The sequence below is a fragment of the Acinonyx jubatus genome, chromosome C2, assembly GCF_027475565.1.
Source record: "Acinonyx jubatus isolate Ajub_Pintada_27869175 chromosome C2, VMU_Ajub_asm_v1.0, whole genome shotgun sequence".
Classification (NCBI taxonomy): Eukaryota; Metazoa; Chordata; class Mammalia; order Carnivora; family Felidae; genus Acinonyx; species Acinonyx jubatus.
This window is the reverse complement of record NC_069384.1, coordinates 150,917,639-150,935,949: the sequence shown is the minus strand read 5'-3', so window position 1 is coordinate 150,935,949 and position 18,311 is coordinate 150,917,639. Positions and strand designations below refer to the sequence as shown.

At 49.8% G+C, this 18,311-nt stretch overlaps 1 long non-coding RNA gene across 2 annotated transcripts; it reads left to right on the top strand.

Annotated features, from left to right (window-relative positions):
- Positions 1-303: 303 nt before the first annotated feature.
- Positions 304-10,181, top strand: LOC128315339 (uncharacterized). 2 transcript variants are annotated; one of them, XR_008298085.1, is made up of 3 exons: positions 304-639; positions 2,277-2,393; positions 9,719-10,181. It is a non-coding gene; the product is annotated as an uncharacterized LOC128315339 (long non-coding RNA). The 2 variants fall into 2 exon arrangements; XR_008298084.1 differs by lacking the exon at positions 9,719-10,181 and adding an exon at positions 3,555-4,117.
- Positions 10,182-18,311: the final 8,130 nt, after the last annotated feature.

Here is an 18,311-nt window from a genome sequence, read left to right as displayed (position 1 = left end):
CGTTCTCAGCTCAAAGCCATTTATCTTCTTCCTTGAAAGTTCAAGGCCAGTTTTGCTGCCAGGAATCTTGCCAAAGCAGCTTTCACCAGTGTGAGCTCTGAAAAATGGAAGGCACATGGGGTGTTCCGTTGCTCAAGCCGAACGCAGCGCACAGACTGATCCGGGCAGGGGGTGGCCGGCGGGGAAGGAGTGGTTTGAAGTCGAGTTTGCTTATTGGTGCTGTGCGCACCGCGTTGCTCGTCTCTGGGCCCAGGAGGATGAGGCTACAGCCAGCTGGCCTTTGTCACCGAGGCCCCCAGACCAGCCTCCAGGCCCCTTGGCCCACTGCTCAGGCTGGCGCAAGCGGATCCCACCCTGGAGACGGCGAGCCCGTTCCACGTCCAGCTGAAGGTGTGAATGACTAAAAGCAAGCCAACCCAATGACTGGAGGATGATCTAAAGGGAGGGAGGGAGTTGTGTGTGCCTTTCAAGAGCAGATTCCTCCCCCCGCCCTTGCTCCCCAGTTCTGGACTGTGGAGCCATTGCCGAGAAGCAGGTGCCTGGCCCAGCCTCACCTGCACCCCTGGCTTCCCCGGCGTGTCACCGGGCGGCCAGGACAGGGCCCGCCCCCAGGCTCTGCCGCCGGCTGGGTGATCGCAGGTGAGTGTCCGACGAAGGGCATATGCCCGTGGCGTGTAATGTGCGGGGAGCCCGGGGACGGTGGGGTGCGGGTAGTGGTTCGGAGCCCCTTCCCGCCCCGTGCCAGACATAACTGCTCACACGCGTCTCGTTCCCTGTTGCCACGATCATCCTATAGAGCAAACCGCACGGGATCCAGTGGCTTAAAATAAGCATCTATTTAGCTCAAGGACACCTGCAGGTCAGTGGCTCAGGCTGGGCCCCCTCCGTGATCTGGGGGGTTGGCGGGCCATCTGGTAGCGGCTCGGCTGGGGACACTTGGCTCCACTCCCTGGCTGCCATCCTTGCAGCAGGCTGGCCGGGCACTTTCTCACGTCAGACGCGAGAGCAGAAGTGGCAACCTGCCAGCCTTTGACCCTTCCGCTTGTATCACGACCTGGGCCCAACTCAGGATCAAGGGGGACGGAAACAACATCTCTTGACAGGAGGATTCCTATCAAGGATCCTCCAAGAAGGATCCAAGGAGGAACGGCACATTGTAGGGGTGCCTGGGCGGCTCAGTTGGTGGAGCGTTTGGCTTTCGTTCTTTGCTCAGGTCACTATCTCCTGGTTCGTGGGTTTGAGCCCCGTGTCCGGCTCTGTGCCGACACCACAGAGTCTGCTTGGGATTCTCTCTCTCTCTCTCTCTCTGCCCCTCCCCTGCTTGCTCTCTCTCTCTCAAATTAAAAAAAAAGTCACATCGTAAGGATGTGTACTGAATACAGTAAGGGGCTAAAGATTGGGGCCCTTAAGGCGAGCAGGTTATCAAAACACTTCTCAACTCAGCACCCCCTACCCACTGCCCATCAGTTGTGTTCACACCTGACCTCAAACCTGTTTGCCCTCCCCACCGTGAATGTGCAACCTTCAAGCTGGGTTTCGTGGAGCCTTTTGGTTCCAAAGGGGGTGCTTCAGGGAAGTCTGCAGGGGCAGGGAGAGGACAAAAAGGCAGGGCTCTGGGTCTCCCCCCCACTCAGAGCTGCCGCACTTTTATTTGGTTTAGATACTGGGGTTCGACATGAGATTTTATTTGAAAAAAGATTCTGCCGTCAAATGACTTTAAAACGTGTCCTCTCCTTGGATGTATTCAGACCAGCAGGAGGAACGTGCTTAGCACAGATTTCTTTGGTCCCTGAAGAACCAAAGTCTTTCTTCGCTGTGCCCTAGGCTCTCCTCAAAGGCCATTAGGAGAAGAAAAACCAGGGAATCAATGATTGCACGTTCTTTAAAACTATTTTATGAGAGTCCCCTGTCTATAAGATATTTATTTCATGGCCAAGTGCCAGGGGAAGTTTCAGTGTATTTTCTCTCTTAGAACTATTTTATGTGTCACATAACGTATCTCCCTTTTCACCTTGGCCACCTGGAAGCACGATGCCAAACTTAGGTCGCAGGTTTACAGAACTCTTAAAACCAGACTAGCCCAAGGTGCTTTTAAAATACAGATTCCGAGGCTTCAACTGCACAGATTCTGTTTCAGTCTGAACCGCTGGGCTGTCCCTGGTGGCTTCATTGTTTCTGCTGTCTTCCTCTGGCCTGGACTTGCCCTCTGCTTCTGACATATGCTCGGTACTCGGGCTCTGATTGTTCTTTTGTCTTATACTCCCGATGCTTCGTAGGCCCGAACTGACTGCGAGGAGGGGGCTGCTCGTGGGGCCGGAGGAGGCCGTGCCCGGCTGGAGAAGGGCAGACAGACCCTCAGCAGAGGAGAGGGTAGAGGTGCCAGGACCCTCCGGGTCTGTGGGGTTGCAAATCCAGGTGTATTCCCCAGAGGGCGGCCCAGGGGGAGGCCTGATCTGGGGCTGAGGCTGGGCCAGGAGCCAAAACACTCTGGGGCTCTCAGGGAAGCAGGCTCCAGGCTGAGAAAGAGCCACAGCCCGCCAGGTCCCCTGCAGCGTCCTGAACCCTGGCTCACACGGGGCTCCACACCCAACTCTTTCATCCTTGGGTACCCCTAAATTTAGGTGGGGAAACTCAGGCTCCCGGAGGTTAATTCGATATGCAGGCTTGGCCAAAAATTGTTCAGAAGAACATGATCATTCTCTAGGATGTTTGAATTTAGAATCAAATATAAATGTTGAAGTAGAACAAATCCATAGTCCTGGTCTTTTGAGGTTATTTGTATTTTTACAGTTTAGTTATTTATGTTGAGAGAGAGAGAGAGTGTTTGTGTGTACACATGTATGGGGGAGGGGCAGAGAGAGAGAGAGGGAGAGAGAGAATCCCAAGCAGGCTCAGCATGGAGAGATCAGGACAGTGAGATCATGACCTGACCCGAAATCGAAAGTCAGACGCTTTACAGGCTGACCACCCAGGTTCCCCGAGGTTATTTGTATTTTTAAGATAATTTGGCATTCAGGACGCCTGGGTGGCTCAGCCTGTAAAGCGTCTGACTCTTGATTTCCCATCAGGTCATAATCTCATGTCAGGCTCTGTGCTGACAGTAGAGTCTGCTTGGGATTCTCTCTCTCTCCCTCTCTCTCTGCCCCTCCCCTGCTCACGTACTCTCTCTCTCTCCCTCCAAATAAATAGTTAGAATGAAAACTATAAGCTAAACTTAAATTCTAAAATGTTCTACTTTTGTGATGTTAATTCAATACTAAATTTATTTTAAGTTTATTTAGTTTGAGAGACAGAGATGAGCAGGGGAGGGACAGGGAGAGAGGGAGAGAGAGAATCCCAAGCAGGCTCCGTGCTCTTAGCGCTCGAACCCATGAACCGTGAGATCACGACCTGAGCTGAAATCAAGAGTCTGACGCTGAACCGACTGAGCCATCCAGGTGTCCCTTACTACTAAAATGTTTTTTAACTAAAGGAGTCTTCTAATGAAACTTCCTCTTAAATCTCTCTGAAGATACTAATTAGAATTAATTTTTTTTTCCTTCTTTATCCTATAGCTTCTTTTTCTGGGGCGAGTTGTTCTGTTTGTTAATTTTTTCTTTATGTGACTGGTATTCCCTGACGTCTGGCAGCCCTTGGTTGGCCAGTAGAGGCCAAGGTAGGTTCCTGTCATGGCTGGAACGAGTTTCCCTTTGATCCTCTGTCTCTGTCTCTGTCGCTGCCTCTCTCTCCCTCTCTCTGCCCTTCCAAGATTATTTGCACCTTCTCCTTTACGCCTGCGAACACTAGCTTTGCCTCAGGGCACCCACAGAGGGCGCTGCTCTCTTCTAAGAAGGAAGACTGAGAAGGAGGAGGCGCTGAGCTCTTAGGCCCCGTCTTCTCTTTCTGGGCACCTGAGGGACTCAGGCACACTGGCCCACGTTAGCCCTCCTGGGGATGTTGGCACGGTTGTCACCAATTTACGAATCAGGGTGTCCTTCGCGCCGTATCTTATAGCTGTTTCAAAAGTTGAAACTGGGCTTTGCCGAGCGGTGACAAATCGAAACTTAAACAGGGAAGTGCTCAAGGCTCAGAAAAACGCCAGGTGCCTTGTGGCCTGGTGACACTCCACGCTTGGATTCTTTGCTGGGGGGAATGAGATCTGTTAGCACTGCTTGAGCAGGGATGGCGTGGGGTGGGGATGGGAGGGGAAGGGGGAGAGAGAGAGCAGTCAGGAGAGGGAAGGGCTCTTGTTGAAAACAGCTGGTAAGACAGCCACTGAACCACGTGTGATCTTCAGAAGCTGGGGTGGAAACTTTGGAGCCAGGGTGGAAGCGGGTTGGCCCTGGCTGATGGTCCCTTTATGCCAGGCGCTGTGCATGGTTGGTTTTCTTTAGCAACAACAACAAAAGCTGTTCTAAGTTTTTATCATATTTATTTTTAAAATGCTGATTTACCTTGGGGTGCCTGGGTGGCTCAGTCGGTTCAGTGTCCGACTTCTGCTCAGGTCATGATCTCGCGGTTGGTGAGTTCCAGTGGTGGGTCCAGCTCTGTGCTGACAGCTCAGAGCCCGGAGCCTGCTTTGGATTCTGTTTCCCTCTCTCTTTGCCTCTCTCCCGCTCATGCTCTGTGTGTCTCTCTCTCTTTCTCTCAAAAAAAATAAACATTAAAAAAATGAATAAAATGTTACTTATTTTTGAGAGAGAGAGAGAGAGAGAGGGCGAGCAGGGGAGGGCCAGAGAGAGAGAGGGAGACAGAGGGTCTGAAGCAGCCTCTGCCCTGAGCAGATAGCCAGATGTGGGGCTCAAACACACGAGCCGTGAGATCATGACCCGAGCTGAAATCAACAATCAGACACTTAACCGACTGAGCCACTCAGGCATCTCTCACCTTCTATCTTACCCACTGAAATCAGGGATTCACCCCCATAATTGCACTAAGATGATTCTTTCCAAGGTCACAAGTGATCTCCAAAGAGTCCTATCCAATGGTTGATCCTCAGTGCTTATCTTGCTCAAACTGTCAACAGCATGTGACGCTGTTGGCCATTCTCTCCTCTTGGCTTCTGGGACATTCCTTTCTTGTTTCTGGCCTCACCCCACTGGCCACCTGTCCCTCAGTCTCACTCTCCAGCCTCTTTCAAGCACCCTCAGGATCACTCCTACAACCACCTTCCTTCTCCATCCGTGTGTACTCCTTCCCTGGCTGGCCTCATTTGGTCTCCTGACTTCAAACGTCGTTCAAGTGCTCGACAACTCCCGAACATACTTCTCCAGCCCAGCACTCGCGCTAACTCCAGACCTGCAGGTATACCTGCTCACTCCACCTCTCCGCTTAGATGTTGTGTTGGGCCGTCATAACAAAATACCACAGACCAGGAGGCTTAAACCACAGAAATGATCTTCTTGCAGTTCTGGGGGCAGAGTGGGCTTCTCCTGATGCCTCTCTCCCTGGCTTGCAGACAGCCGCCTTCTCACCGTGTCCTCACATGACCTTTCCTCCGCGCATGTGTGGGGATGGAGAGAACTCTGGTATCTCTTCCTCTTCTTATAAGCACACCGGTCCCATCAGATTAGGGCCCTGTCCTTCTGACCTAATTTAACCCCAGTTATGTCCTCACAGGTCCTATCTCCACAGTCACATTGAGGGGTAGGGCTTCAACACATGAATTTGGAAGGACACAATTCAGTCCGTAACAAGGGTGTAGTGGGCATCTCAGACGTAACGTATCCGTCACGAAGCTCTTAACCTTCCCTCCGAAACCTGTTCCCATTGGCAGCCTTTGCCTTCTTGGTGAACGGAAACTCAGTCCTTCTAATCGCTCAGGCCCAAACCTTACCAGACCCTCGACCCCCCTCTCTTGCTCACATTTCAGTTCATCAGCAAATCCTGTCGTCTCAACTTTCACAATGTGTCTGGATTCTAAATTACGTTTTCCTACCCCCATTGTCATTACTCTGATCAGAGCCGTCATCATTTTTAAACTGAATTATGACAACGGCCTCCTACATGGCATCCTGTCTGTGCCTTTGGCCTCCAATATCCTTTTCAACATGGCAGCCAGAACAATTCTCCTAAAATAGAAGTCCGACCATTTCACTCTCTGCTTAACTCCCTTCCCCCGGTAGACCCCAGAGCACTCTAGGGAAAGTGTCCTTTCAGTGGCCAGCAAGCCCTACATGATCACCACCGTAACCTCTTAGCTTTCTGCTGCTTGCTCTCTCTGCCTCGGTCACACTGCCTTCCTTGCTTTTCCTTGAGACCTGTTTCTACCTCGGGGCCCTTGCATTTGCTGTTCCTTCCAGTTGAAATGTTCTTAACACTGGACATTATACAGTATGTTTCCCTCGTCTTTGTCTGGTATCTGCTCAAACTTGAATTTTCAGAGAGGTCTTCTTTGAGTACCTTACAACAAATAGGGTTCCCCTCCTGCTAAGATTCTATCTCCCTCACTCTGCTCTGTGTTTTCCCACAGCAGTCAACTCCATATGACTCTGTTTCTGTCTAGATTTTTTTCTTGGGAATTGGGAATTCATTTATTGTCCCCTCTCCTCACCAGATTGTGGCTCCATGAGGATGGGGACTTAGTCTGTTTTCTTCACTGGGGTATCTTCAGAACCCAGAACTTGTCTGAAAATGAGCTTCCAGGACTTGGGTATTCAATCTCTGGGTATTCCGTCTCTGTAACCCACAGCCATTAAAAGGAGGGGTGTGGGTAGAGGCGGGGGGGGGGAAACTGTGGCCATTTTTATAATGTACCACGGGGGGCCAGTGGACGGATCCCACAGGTGTGAGCGAGAAAGGTGAGAGAGGCCTCTGCATCCACAGGCCAGTGCGTTTTCTGGTTTTCACAGGTCCTTGGTGCACGGCTCTGATCACAGCGGGTGGCGGGTTCTGTGGGGGTCGTGTCTCCTGTGACCTTGGGCCCCGCGGCCGTGTATGTGAGCCATGTGACCTCTCTCTGATAGGCTTCGTGGAAGCTCTCGGAGGCATGCTTGTGCTCAAGAGCCTCCTGACTTGCCCGGTCAGCTGTCAGCCGGACTTGTTGGCAGGGCTTCAGACGCTCCTATCTAATCCCGCGCACTGATTAATGGAGGTGGTTTCGCCTTTGCTGTCTCCCGGCGGCCGGGGCAGAGGCTGCTCCCGGGTCTGTGGCCATTTATGGGCAGAGCCAGAGCCCCGAGGGGCTCACTGGGGAGCACGGTGGGCTTGGAGGTGGGGGGCACATCCTGCTGGGTGACCCCGGCAAGTCACTGTCCCAGCCTCCAGGAGCCGCGTCCCGAAGTGTCATTTCCTTCGCCTTATAAATTGTATAATCATGCCTCTCTCGTGCCGTCATGTTTCTCTCTCTCTCTCTACTGGATCATTACCATCGCAGACAGATGGGCTTTATGGCTCTTATCTTAAAACGCACTGCTGTCCAGGCTCCACACCGCTCCCCCACCTGTTACCCCATTTCTCGACTCCTCTTTAGACGACACCTCAGAAAGAGATCACTGTACACGCGAAACTAACACAGAACTGTATGTTAACCGTACTGGTCAGGGCCCCTCACCCTCCTTGGAAGCTGCTCTCTGCCAGCTCAGCTGCTCCGACCAGTGATCTCCGGAGGTCTCCATCTGAACCTCCAGGGGGGCCCCTTTCTCCTCTGAGAAACCCTCCCCTCGCTTGGTTTCCTGAGCGCCCGGCTCCTGCTTCCCTCCCCACTGGCTGGCACATTCTCATTTCCCGCCCCCCCCCCCCCCCCCCCGACCCCGACGACTTAGGGCCCTAAGGTTCAGGCCCCAGGCCTTTCCTCTTTCTTATCTACATCCCCTCGGTGATCTCATCCTGTCTCGTGGCTTGAAGCACCAGCTCCAAGCCCGTGACGCTCATATTCATATCTGCAGCTCGACCGCCTTCCCTGGTCCCCAGACTCACACAAAGCGTCTGTTCAATGTCTCCGCCTGGATGCTTAGAGAGCATCTCAAAGTTAGCGCATCCAAGACTGGGTCCTGACTGTCCTTCCAAACCTGCACCCCCCCCCCAATTGCCGCCCCCATGTCAGCGAAACGTAGTGTCGTCTTTGCACTTTCGCATGTGCATTCCTCTGTTTTGTGCACACCACATCTCATGGTCCCTGAGCCCTCATATTACTAGCATCGATTTGGGGGTTTTCGTGTTTCCCTTTCTGTTTCAACTGTCTTGTTGAATATGTAACGCACTTCACGGTTCAGTGTCAAAACAATATTAAACAGGCGCCCTTGCAGGGGTCCCTCTGCCCTCCCTCTCTTCTTTATCCCACTGTCAGTGTTTCTTCTGGCAAAAATAAGCCAAAGCATTGATTTCCCCCCTTTCCCAAACAGAAGTTGGCATACTAGACGCATTGTTCTGTACCTTTTCTCATCTGACAGTGTCTCCTCGAGTTCACTCCAGCTCCCAGAACTTCCTCATTCTTTCCCCAGCTGCATCAGTTTCACTGTGTGGATGTAATTTATCCCACCAGACCCCTACTGATGAGCATTTGAGTTGTTCCCAGCCTTTTGTTATTACAAACATGGCTGTCATTAATGACTGTGTGTGTATGTTGTTTCGTGCTTTGGAAGGGTATCTTCAGGGTAGATTTTTTGGGCGGTGGGAGGAAGCCATCGACAGAATCTGGGAAGTTGTGCGGGATCTGTGTCCTGGTGCAGCCCCCAGGGAGGACGTATTTGCCAATGCCCAATTCAGACGCGGCCAAGGAGGATAATGGAGAAAGAAGAGTGTCCCAGAGCAGGGAGCTGGGGGATAAAAACCCCCAATATGCCAGGGAGCAGAACGGGACCCGCTCAGGGAGCACTCCCTGCCTCCGGGGTGGGGCGCCCTGGCCTTGGCCGATCCTGAGATCCTGAGATCTCAGAATTGTTGCCGAGCAGGGCCTGCTCTGTTTCTTCTGTTGTTCCCTTTCGGAGTTGGCCTCTTGGTGCTGTGCGGTCCCATGTGTCCTTACCAATTTCCTGCCTGCAGGATCTGTCCGTTTCTGATAAGGGGGGTGTTGACGTCTCCAACCACAATAGTGGATGCATTAATTTCTTTATTTTGATTGTCTGCAGTTTGAATATGATATGCCTGTGTGTAGAGGTTGGAGCATTTATCCTGCCTCGCGTTCTCTGAGCTTCCTGGATCCGTGGTTTGGTATCTGATGTAAATTTGGGGGGGGGGTACATCTCAGTCATTACTGCTTCAACTATTTCTTGCGTCCCTTTCTCTCTTCTTCTGGTGTTCCCAGTATGCATATGTTACACATGTCGTAGCTGTGCCACGGTTCCTGGGGACCCCGTCCATGTTTTCCCCATCTCGGTTCTCTTTGCTTTCTAGTTTTGGAGATTTTCATTGACGTAGCCTCAAGCTCACAGAGTCTCTCCTCAGCCGCGTCCTGTCCACTGAATGAGCCCCACAGAGGCATATTCTTCATTCCTGTGACAGTATTTTGGGTTTCTAGCATTTAAAAAAGTTATTTCTTAGAATTTCCATCTCTGCTTACATTCCCCATCTGTACTCATTTGCCGTCTACTTTTTCCATTAGAGCCCTTAGCATAATCAGAGTTACTTAAACTCTGGGTCTGATCATTCCAATATCGCTGCCAATCTGACTCTACTTCTGATGGTCACCCTGTGTCTTCAAATTGTGTAATTTGCCTTTTTACTATGCTTTATAATTCGTGTCGAAAGCTAGACATGTATGGCCTGGTGGGTTCAGACAACGTGTCTTTTTGGTTCATAGGTCTCTGGGTCAAGAGGAACCATAATACACTTGATGCAGAGAAGTTACCCCTAGATGGACTTTGAGTTTGATGCTATGATTGACATTCCCCCTCCCCGCCCCCCCCCGGGAGAGGGTGAGCATCTTTTGCCTGAATATTTGACAATTAGAAAGATGGACGATGTGTTATTAGGTTTGTCCTCCAACCATTTTTAGCTCTCTACCACCCAGACACTTGGCAAAAATATACATATATGGGGATAGAGACCAGCAATGTCTTCTCAGCCGGCTACTAAGTGAAAGCGCGTGGAGCAAAGTCCTTGCTGATCTACAGCAGGCACATGAGGGCAATGGACCTCTAAGCCGCTACGATCTGGAGGTCGCTTTTTAACTCAGATAAGGCAGCTTGACCTGATAGGCTTCTTTAGGTCTTGACTCACATGTCACCTTTTCCTCTAGGCCTTCCTTTTTTAAAAGGTTTATTTGTTTATTTTGTGGGGGGAGGGGCAGGGGGGAGAGAGAGAGAGAGAGAGAGAGAGAGAGAGAGAGAGAGAATCCCAAGCAGGCTCTGTGCTGTCAGCATGGAGCCCCGTGTGGGGCTCAATCTCACGAACCCTCAGATCATGACCTGAGCCGAAATCAAGAGTCGGATGCTTAACTGACTGAGCCCCCCAGGCACCCCTGGTCCACGCCTTCCTGGGCCCCGTATAAAATAGCTCCACATCCCTGGAATCCCTTACCCTCTTCCCCACTTTGTATTTCTCCACAAAGACCATCTCCATTGAACATTATAGAGTTTGCTCAATTATTCTGTTATCTCTCTCCCTCCGGGGCACCAGAGCATCATCCGCCCAGCTAATGATCTCAGGGCTCATGAGTTCGAGCCCCGCGTCCGGCTCCGTGCTGACAGCTCAGAGCCTGGAACCTGCTTTGGATTCTGTATCTCCCTCTCTCTCTCTGCCCCTCCCCATCTTATATTCTGTCTCTCTCTCTCAAAAATAAAATAAACATTTTATTTATTTATTTATTCATTTATTTAAGGATTTGTAGATGGTTTTTTTTTAATGTATTTTTTTAATTTTATTTTTTATTTTTTAAAATTTACATCCAGGGGCGCCTGGGTGGCTCAGCCGGTTCAGTGTCTGACTTCGGCTCAGGACATGATCTCACGGTCTGTGAGTTCGAGCCCCATGTCGGGCTCTGTGCTGACAGCTCAGAGACTGGAGCCTGCTTCAGATTCTGTGTCTCCCTCTCTCTCTGACCCTCCCCTGTTCATGCTCTGCCTCTCTCTGTCTCAAAAATAAATAAACGTTAAAAAAATTAAAATTTACATCCAAATTAGTTAGCATATAGTGCAACAATGATTTCAGGAGTAGATTCCTTAATGCCCCTTACCCATTTAGCCCATCCCCCCACCCACAACCCCTCCAGTAACCCTCTGTTTGTTCTCCATATTTAAGAGTCTCTTTTGTCTTGTCCCCCTCCCTGTTTTTATATTATTTTTGTTTCTCTTCCCTTATATTCATCTGTTTTGTCTTTTAAAGTCCTCATATGAGTGAAGTCATATGATTTTTGTGTTTCTCTAATTTCCTTTTCATAATACCCTCCAGTTCCATCCACATAGTTGCAAATGGCAAGATTTCATTCTTTTTGATTGCCGAGGAATACTCCATTGTATATATATACCACATCTTCTTTATCCATTCATCCATTGATGGACATTTGGGCTCTTTCCACACTTTCGCTATTGTGGATAGTGCTGCTATAAACATGGGGGTGCATGTGTCCCTTTGAAACAGCACATCTGTATCCCTTGGATAAATACCTAGTAGTGCAACTGCTGGGTTGTAGGGTAGTTCTATTTTTAGTTTTTTGAGGAACCTCCATACTGTTTTCCAGAGTGGCCGCACCAGCTTGCATTGCCACCAACAATGCAAAAGACATCCTCTTTCTCCGCATCCTCGCCAACATCTGTTGTTGCCTGAGTTGTTAATAAAAATAAAATAAACACTTTAACAATTTAAAAAAATGTGTTAGGGGTGCCTGGGTGGCCCAGTCGATTGAGCATCCAACTTCGGCTCGGGTCATGATCTCACAGTTCGTGAGTTCAAGCCCCGCGTCGGGCTCTGTGCTGACAGCTCAGAGCCTGGAGCCTGTTTCGGATTCTGTGTCCCCCTCTCTCTCTGACCCTCGCCCGTTCATGCTCTGTCTCTCCCTGTCTCAAAAATAAATAAACGTTAAAAAAAATTTTTTTTAAATGTGTTATTATCTGTCTCCCTCTGCCATCAGAATGTGAGTTCATGAAGGCAGGGAGAGTGTGAGTTTGGGTTCCACTGAAAGCAGACCGTGAGACAAGGACTTTGGTGCCAGTTCTTCATTGGGAGGTGACCCCAAGGCGCACAAGAGAGAGGGTTGGGGGAAGACAGACAAGGAAGGGGGCAAAAGCAGTAAGGGATGCATTAATCAGCTCATTGCTGCTCTGACCTGGGGGTCAACACTTCTGAGACCCTCTGAGAAGCCCTGCCAAACCAGCCCCAGAGATTTTCCACCCAGAGATTAAAAGCAAAAACCTGGGGCATTTGTCCCCAGCTCCTGTCCCTTGTCGGCTTCAGTTTGCATTAAACCTCTGGCACGCCCAGGCAGCCTTGCGCGTGGGCCGAACAAGCTTCCAGTGCTGCGAAAAGTCTTCGGGGGGAGAAGCAGGGAGGTACACCCGGTCCCCAGGAACGGGAATGGTCCGTCACAGTTGTAGGCGGGTCAGGGGCATGCAGGGGCGGGGCGAGCATCCACACCATCTATCATAGGGATTTTTTTTTTCCCCTAAATTGTTGAAACTAGAATAGACACTTGTAAGTGTGTCCCCACCATTCATTTCCCCTTTTCGTATCAATTTCATTTCCATTGTCCTTTGAAAAACCACTTCTTCCAATTTCTCAGCCTGGGGCTTTGGTTGGGACCGTCCCCACCCCTCGTTCCTGGGCATGGGCCCCTCCATGACCCTCAAGGTGTTAATCCAGCCACCTGCTGTCACTCACCTCTTCTTTTGGTCTCTGCCACCACAGTGATCTGTTCGGGGACAGACACACGACTTGTGTGGGACCAGCGTGAGAGAGTAAATTCTAGGGCTTGCTCTCTCTTTCTCTGAGTGATGTGGTGTAAAGGTGTGAGGTCTGGAACAACCGCAGCCATTTTGCCACCATGAGAAAGCTTGGCACTTCCGGACTGACTGTGAAGCCCAGAGAGAAAGCCAAGAAGAAGGAGGGAGGGGAGGGAGAGAATATGAGCCTTTGGAGACATCTGGAGCTACTGGATCCAATCTCACTTGAAGCCAAGATTAAATCTAGGTTTTTAACTGACATACCCAATAAAAAAACCCCTTTATATTATGAGTCACTTTAAGGTGAATTTTCTGTCACTTGTGACTGAACAAGTCCTCCCTGGTTCCATACTTAACTCACAGGCTTGTTTTGAGGTTTACATAAAATAGCATTTTGGTGTGCCCGGCTGGCTCAGTGTGTAGAGCATGTGACTCCTGATCTTGGGGTCATGAGTTTGAGTCCCGAATCGGTGTAGAGATTACTTAAAAAAAATAGCATTTAGTAAAGCATGGACCACAATTAATAGCCAATGAATGGCAACCAATATCGTTGTTATGATATGTTTATCTTTATAGTTATGTGCACTTTTTATTCTATACCCTAACATTGCCATGTTTCTGTTTATCTTTTTGGCACTGTTCAATTTCTACCCCCAAAGGAGAGGGGCCGAGGGAGGGGCTAAGCAGCCCTGGATCCCGACCGCCAGCCTGAGCCTCAACGAACAGCACAGAGCCCATGTAGGGCGGCTCTGATTCCTCCGACATCCCATTTTCGTTCTTTGATGATATTTGTCTGTATCCAGCTTACAAATAAATGCTTCCAGGCGGGTGCTCCAAATGTCTCTTTTGGAAATCTGAATCCCCATGAAAACAATGGCAACAAGAAAAAGGTGCAAGCTTTCCGGAACAAGCCCAGATTTTGCAAATGTGATAAAGAGGTTATTGTGTGTCCGAACTTTTCACACAAGAATTGGAGGAGACTTAACACCAGGAATAATAAACAGAGGAAGACCAGTTAATGCAGAGCAGATGGGCCCGCCAATGCTAAGCATCTCACCATCTTTCCCCTTGGACTTTTGGACTCAAGATGACTGCATGCTGGTTTCTTTAGTTGGAAAAAAGCTAATGCAACTGGGGAAACCTGTAAATATGGCGGGCTTGATTTCTGGGGTGGTTTTAAGAACCTACGATGTGGCAGGCATTTGAAATTCACTACTTAAATCCGGACCACAGCTCCATTTTACAGACAAGAAAACTGAGGCTTCACTTACCGAAAGGCATACAGCCAACAAGAGAGTGAAGCCAGGATCGGTCCTAGGTCTGTCTCTGCATATGCCATTTGCCTGCAAACTAGGGTAACAGGTGAGCAGAGAAAAAGGATCGTAGTCAAATCAATTGGAAAAACACTGACATATGTATATACCATCTCCCCTATATATATATATATATATATATATATATATATATATATCAGTGAGATAGAGAGAGATTAGACAGAGATCCAGGACAGAATCCTAGGGGGCTGGCAACACGAGGGAGGGATGATATATTTTACGTATACATATACATACATATACAGAGAGAGACAGATTATACATACATGTATATATGCTATATATGTATAATATGTATATTTATATAGTAACAGTCTAATTGAGGCATAATTGCCATATAATAAATTATACATATCTAAACCACACAACCTGATATGTTTTGACATGTGTGTAACCTGTGAAATCATCACCACAATCAAGATAATGAACACATCCGTTACTCTCAAAAGTTTCCTTATGCTCCTTTGTAATTCCTTCCTCCAGTCCCTCCCACCCTTAATCTCAGACAACTGCTTATCTTCTTTCCATCACTATAGATTAGCTGCATTTTCTAGAGTTTTCTATAAATGGAATCACACAATGTATATTCTTCTTTTTGCCTGTCTTCTTAGCTCTGCATGACTATTTTGAGATTCACTCACATTGTGACGTGTTTGTTCCATTGTATGACTATGCCACAGTTTGTCTATTCGTCTGTAGATGGACGTTTACGTTGTTGTTTCCAGTTTGGGGCTCTTACAAATAAAGCTGCTGTGCACATTCGTGGTTCAGTCTTTGCAGGACTTGAGCTTTCTTTTCTCTTGGATAGATACCTAAGAGTGGAGTGGCTAGGTGATAGGGTACGTGTATGTTTAACCTTTTAAAAAATATTTATTTATTTATTTTGAGAGAGAGAGAGAGAGAGAGAGAATCCCAAGCAGGCTTTGCACTGTCCTCACGTGGGGCTCGACCTCACAGCCACAAGATCACCCCCTGAGCAAAAATCAAGAGTTGGACGCTTAATCGACTGAACACCCGGGCGCCCCGTGCGTTTGACTGTTTTCCAAAGTGGCTGCGTCTCACATTCCCACCAGCAGCGCATGAGGACCCCACTTCTTCCTCAGCAGCACTTGTCCAGCCAGACGTTTTACTCACATTTTGCTTTATTTTGTATGAGTTCTTAAGTTTTAGTTCCCGTGTGGTTAGCATACCGTGTCATGTTAGTTTCAGGTGCACAACATAGTGACTCAACACCTCTGTACGTTACTCAGTGCTCAGCACAGTAAGTGCACTCTTTTGCCCCATCACCTGTTTCCCCCATCCCACGCCCTCCCTTCTGGTAACCACCAGTTTGTTCTCTATAGTTAAGGCTCTGTTTCTTGGTTTGCCTCTCTGTCTCTCTCTTTCTCTCTTTTGTTTGCCTTTGCTCGTTCGTTTTGTTTCTTAAATTCCACAAATGCCTTTGTCTTTGACTGACTTATTTCACCTCTTATATTCTCTCACTTCATCCATATCGTTGCAAAGGGCAAGATCTCAGTCTTTTTGAAAATTTTTTTAGTGTTTATTTATTTTTGAGACAGAGAGAGACAGAGCGTGAGCGGGGGAGGGTCAGAGAGAGAGGGAGGCACAGAATCCGAAGCAGCTCCGGGCTCTGAGCCGTCAGCCCAGAGCCCGACGCGGGGCTCCAACGCACGGACTGTGAGATCGTGACCTGAGCCAAAGTCAGAGGCTTAGCCAACTGAGCTACCCAGGTGCCCACCCCCCAGTTAAAAAAAACCCTCCCTTGACCTTCAGTATTCCTCCAATGACCGTCTCATCATCCCCTTGTCCCACCTGTACCACAACACCCGTTTAACTGACCCACTCTTAGCCCTTCAGGTCTCAACTGAGGATGCCTCTTGAGGGGAGCCATGAGCGCCCCCCACAAGGACCTTTGCTCTGTACTCCTAAGCACTCTCTGCCAACCATCTCCCCCCATTGCTGGCATTTTCATGTTGTAACCAAGTGATTAGTCACTAGCGTTCCTCACCACACTGCTCTCTGGAGAGGCATGCCAGCTTCATGGCTGTGCTTCTGCACCTGTAGTCTTGGGTGTAGAGGCACTGATGTCTGAGGCCTCCTGCCACCAACATGGCGGGGGCCTTCGATATGCCAGGAATTGTTCTAATCACGTTATACAAATCTTGCCAAAAGTTCCCTGAGTGGGTACTGTTATCATTTTACATTGTATTTTTGAGGACACCGAATCTCGGAAAGATTAAGTAGCTTCAGTATTTTGTTTCGTTTTGTTTTGTTTTTACTACTGATAGGTAAATGTGGGAGCTGAGATTCAAATTCAGGAAGCTGACTCCTGGGTCAGTGAGGCCCTTTTGGGGAAGACTTTAATTTTTTTTTAACGTTTATTTATTTTTCAGAGAGAGAGAGAGAGAGACAGTGCGAGCAGGGGAGGGGCAGAGAGAGAGGGAGACACAGAATCTGAAGCAGGATCCAGGCTCTGAGCTGTCAGCGCAGAGCCTGATGCGGGGCTCGAACCCACAAACCGTGAGATCATGAGCTGAGCCGAAGTCAGATGCTTAACCCACTGAGCCACCCAGGCGCCCCTAACTGTTTTCCTTGCTTTTTATGTCTATAGGTTCTAACTTACAGGTGGATGTGAGTGACAGCAAATGTTTTGTGGCTGTCTAAGCTCAATCACGGTATTTAGGGTGAAGTGACCCCCCAAACCGTGTCGCGAGTTCGTATGGAACGCTAACGTAGGTGTTTGTCAGATGCTGGGTTGAGAAGCCTCATTTCCCCCCAGAACATCAGCTAGTGTGACTGGGGCTGATGGAGAGGTTCTGTTGAGACCTGTGGTGGCTAAGCGGGGGGTACGTTTCCCAGAGACCCCTTCCCGGTGTGCTCTCGAGCTGGAGTTGGTCGAAAGGGCAATTGGCACCAGACGTGGAATGCAAAAGGGAAGCGGTGGCCGGTGCTCTCTGAAGATCGTCGTGGTTGGATGGGTGGCAGAAGGTGCAGAAGGTGACCTTCATTTGTCCTTGCCCTTCTGTCCTCTGACCTGATATTCTTCCCACTGATGACCTTGTTAACCTATGGCGCCCCCGGCCCTCCACTAGCTGCCTGGGGGACTGTGCGTTCTTTATCGCAGCACCTCCGGTACACGGCACAGGTCTTGTGTGACGGGTGTTCAGCACCTTAAGTGTTCGTTGACTAAACGTGTACACAGGGCTTCACGTGCATTGAGTTTGGGTTACTCAGTACAGGGCGAGAGCAAAGCAATTTTTTCTGGAGGTTTTTTCTGGAGACTCATCTGCTGGCCCACCTTTAATCAGAGTGCCTGGGGTAGGTACCAAGTTCCCACCCCTGGGTTTGTGAGGGGAACCGGAGTCAGAGCCCCCACCTCGAGGCCCAAGGATGACCGCCATATGCCTGTGTGAGCACCGCCTCATTGGTGTCCCAGGTAATGTGACCGGGGCTTCGGGTACCACTCCGGCTCTTCCCACAGCCGCTGGCACAGACCCTTCACAGCCGCCGTGGTCCCTGGGGTCGGGGACCTGTCTCCTGCTCCCCTCTGCCCCTCAGCAGGTGCGGCCCCGCCTGTGGTGTCACCAACGCAGTCACGTTCCCTCAGCCCTCGTCCAGGGAGTAAGCCTGCTTCCGGGAGGGAAGGCTGTCTCACCTCATGGGCTCAGAATCACTGTTCCCTCCTCAGCCCGACGCTGTGCATGGATGGGCTGGTCACCTTGCTTTTATGACAGGTCCCTGTCTCTGGGTTCGGCTCAGGGCCATCCGAGCCTCACTACATACTACCGAATTCCCCCATCACGTTGCTGGAAAGACGTGTGCATTTAGAGTAGAAGGTGTCTGTTTTGCAGCCTGAAGCACTTCCAGCACGAAGTCCCCGGCTCTGAAACGAGGACTGGAATCCTTGTCCGAAGGAATCTTTGTCCTTGTCCGAAGGAATCCTGCCCTTCCCTGAAGACAAGCCCGTCCACCTCGAGTTTGCGGTAAGCCGGGCCGCCTGAAAGAGGACACAGAGGGGCTGGGGCTGCGCTACCATATCTCCAGGAGCTTCACCCCCAACCCCCTTCTTCGCTCCCAAGTCTCCATTCCTGTGTGCTCCACTAGGGCAGCTAACCTCGGACACACTCAATTCTGGAAACTTAGTTTATGGATGTCCCATCAGAAACCTCCCCCAACCCCTGTC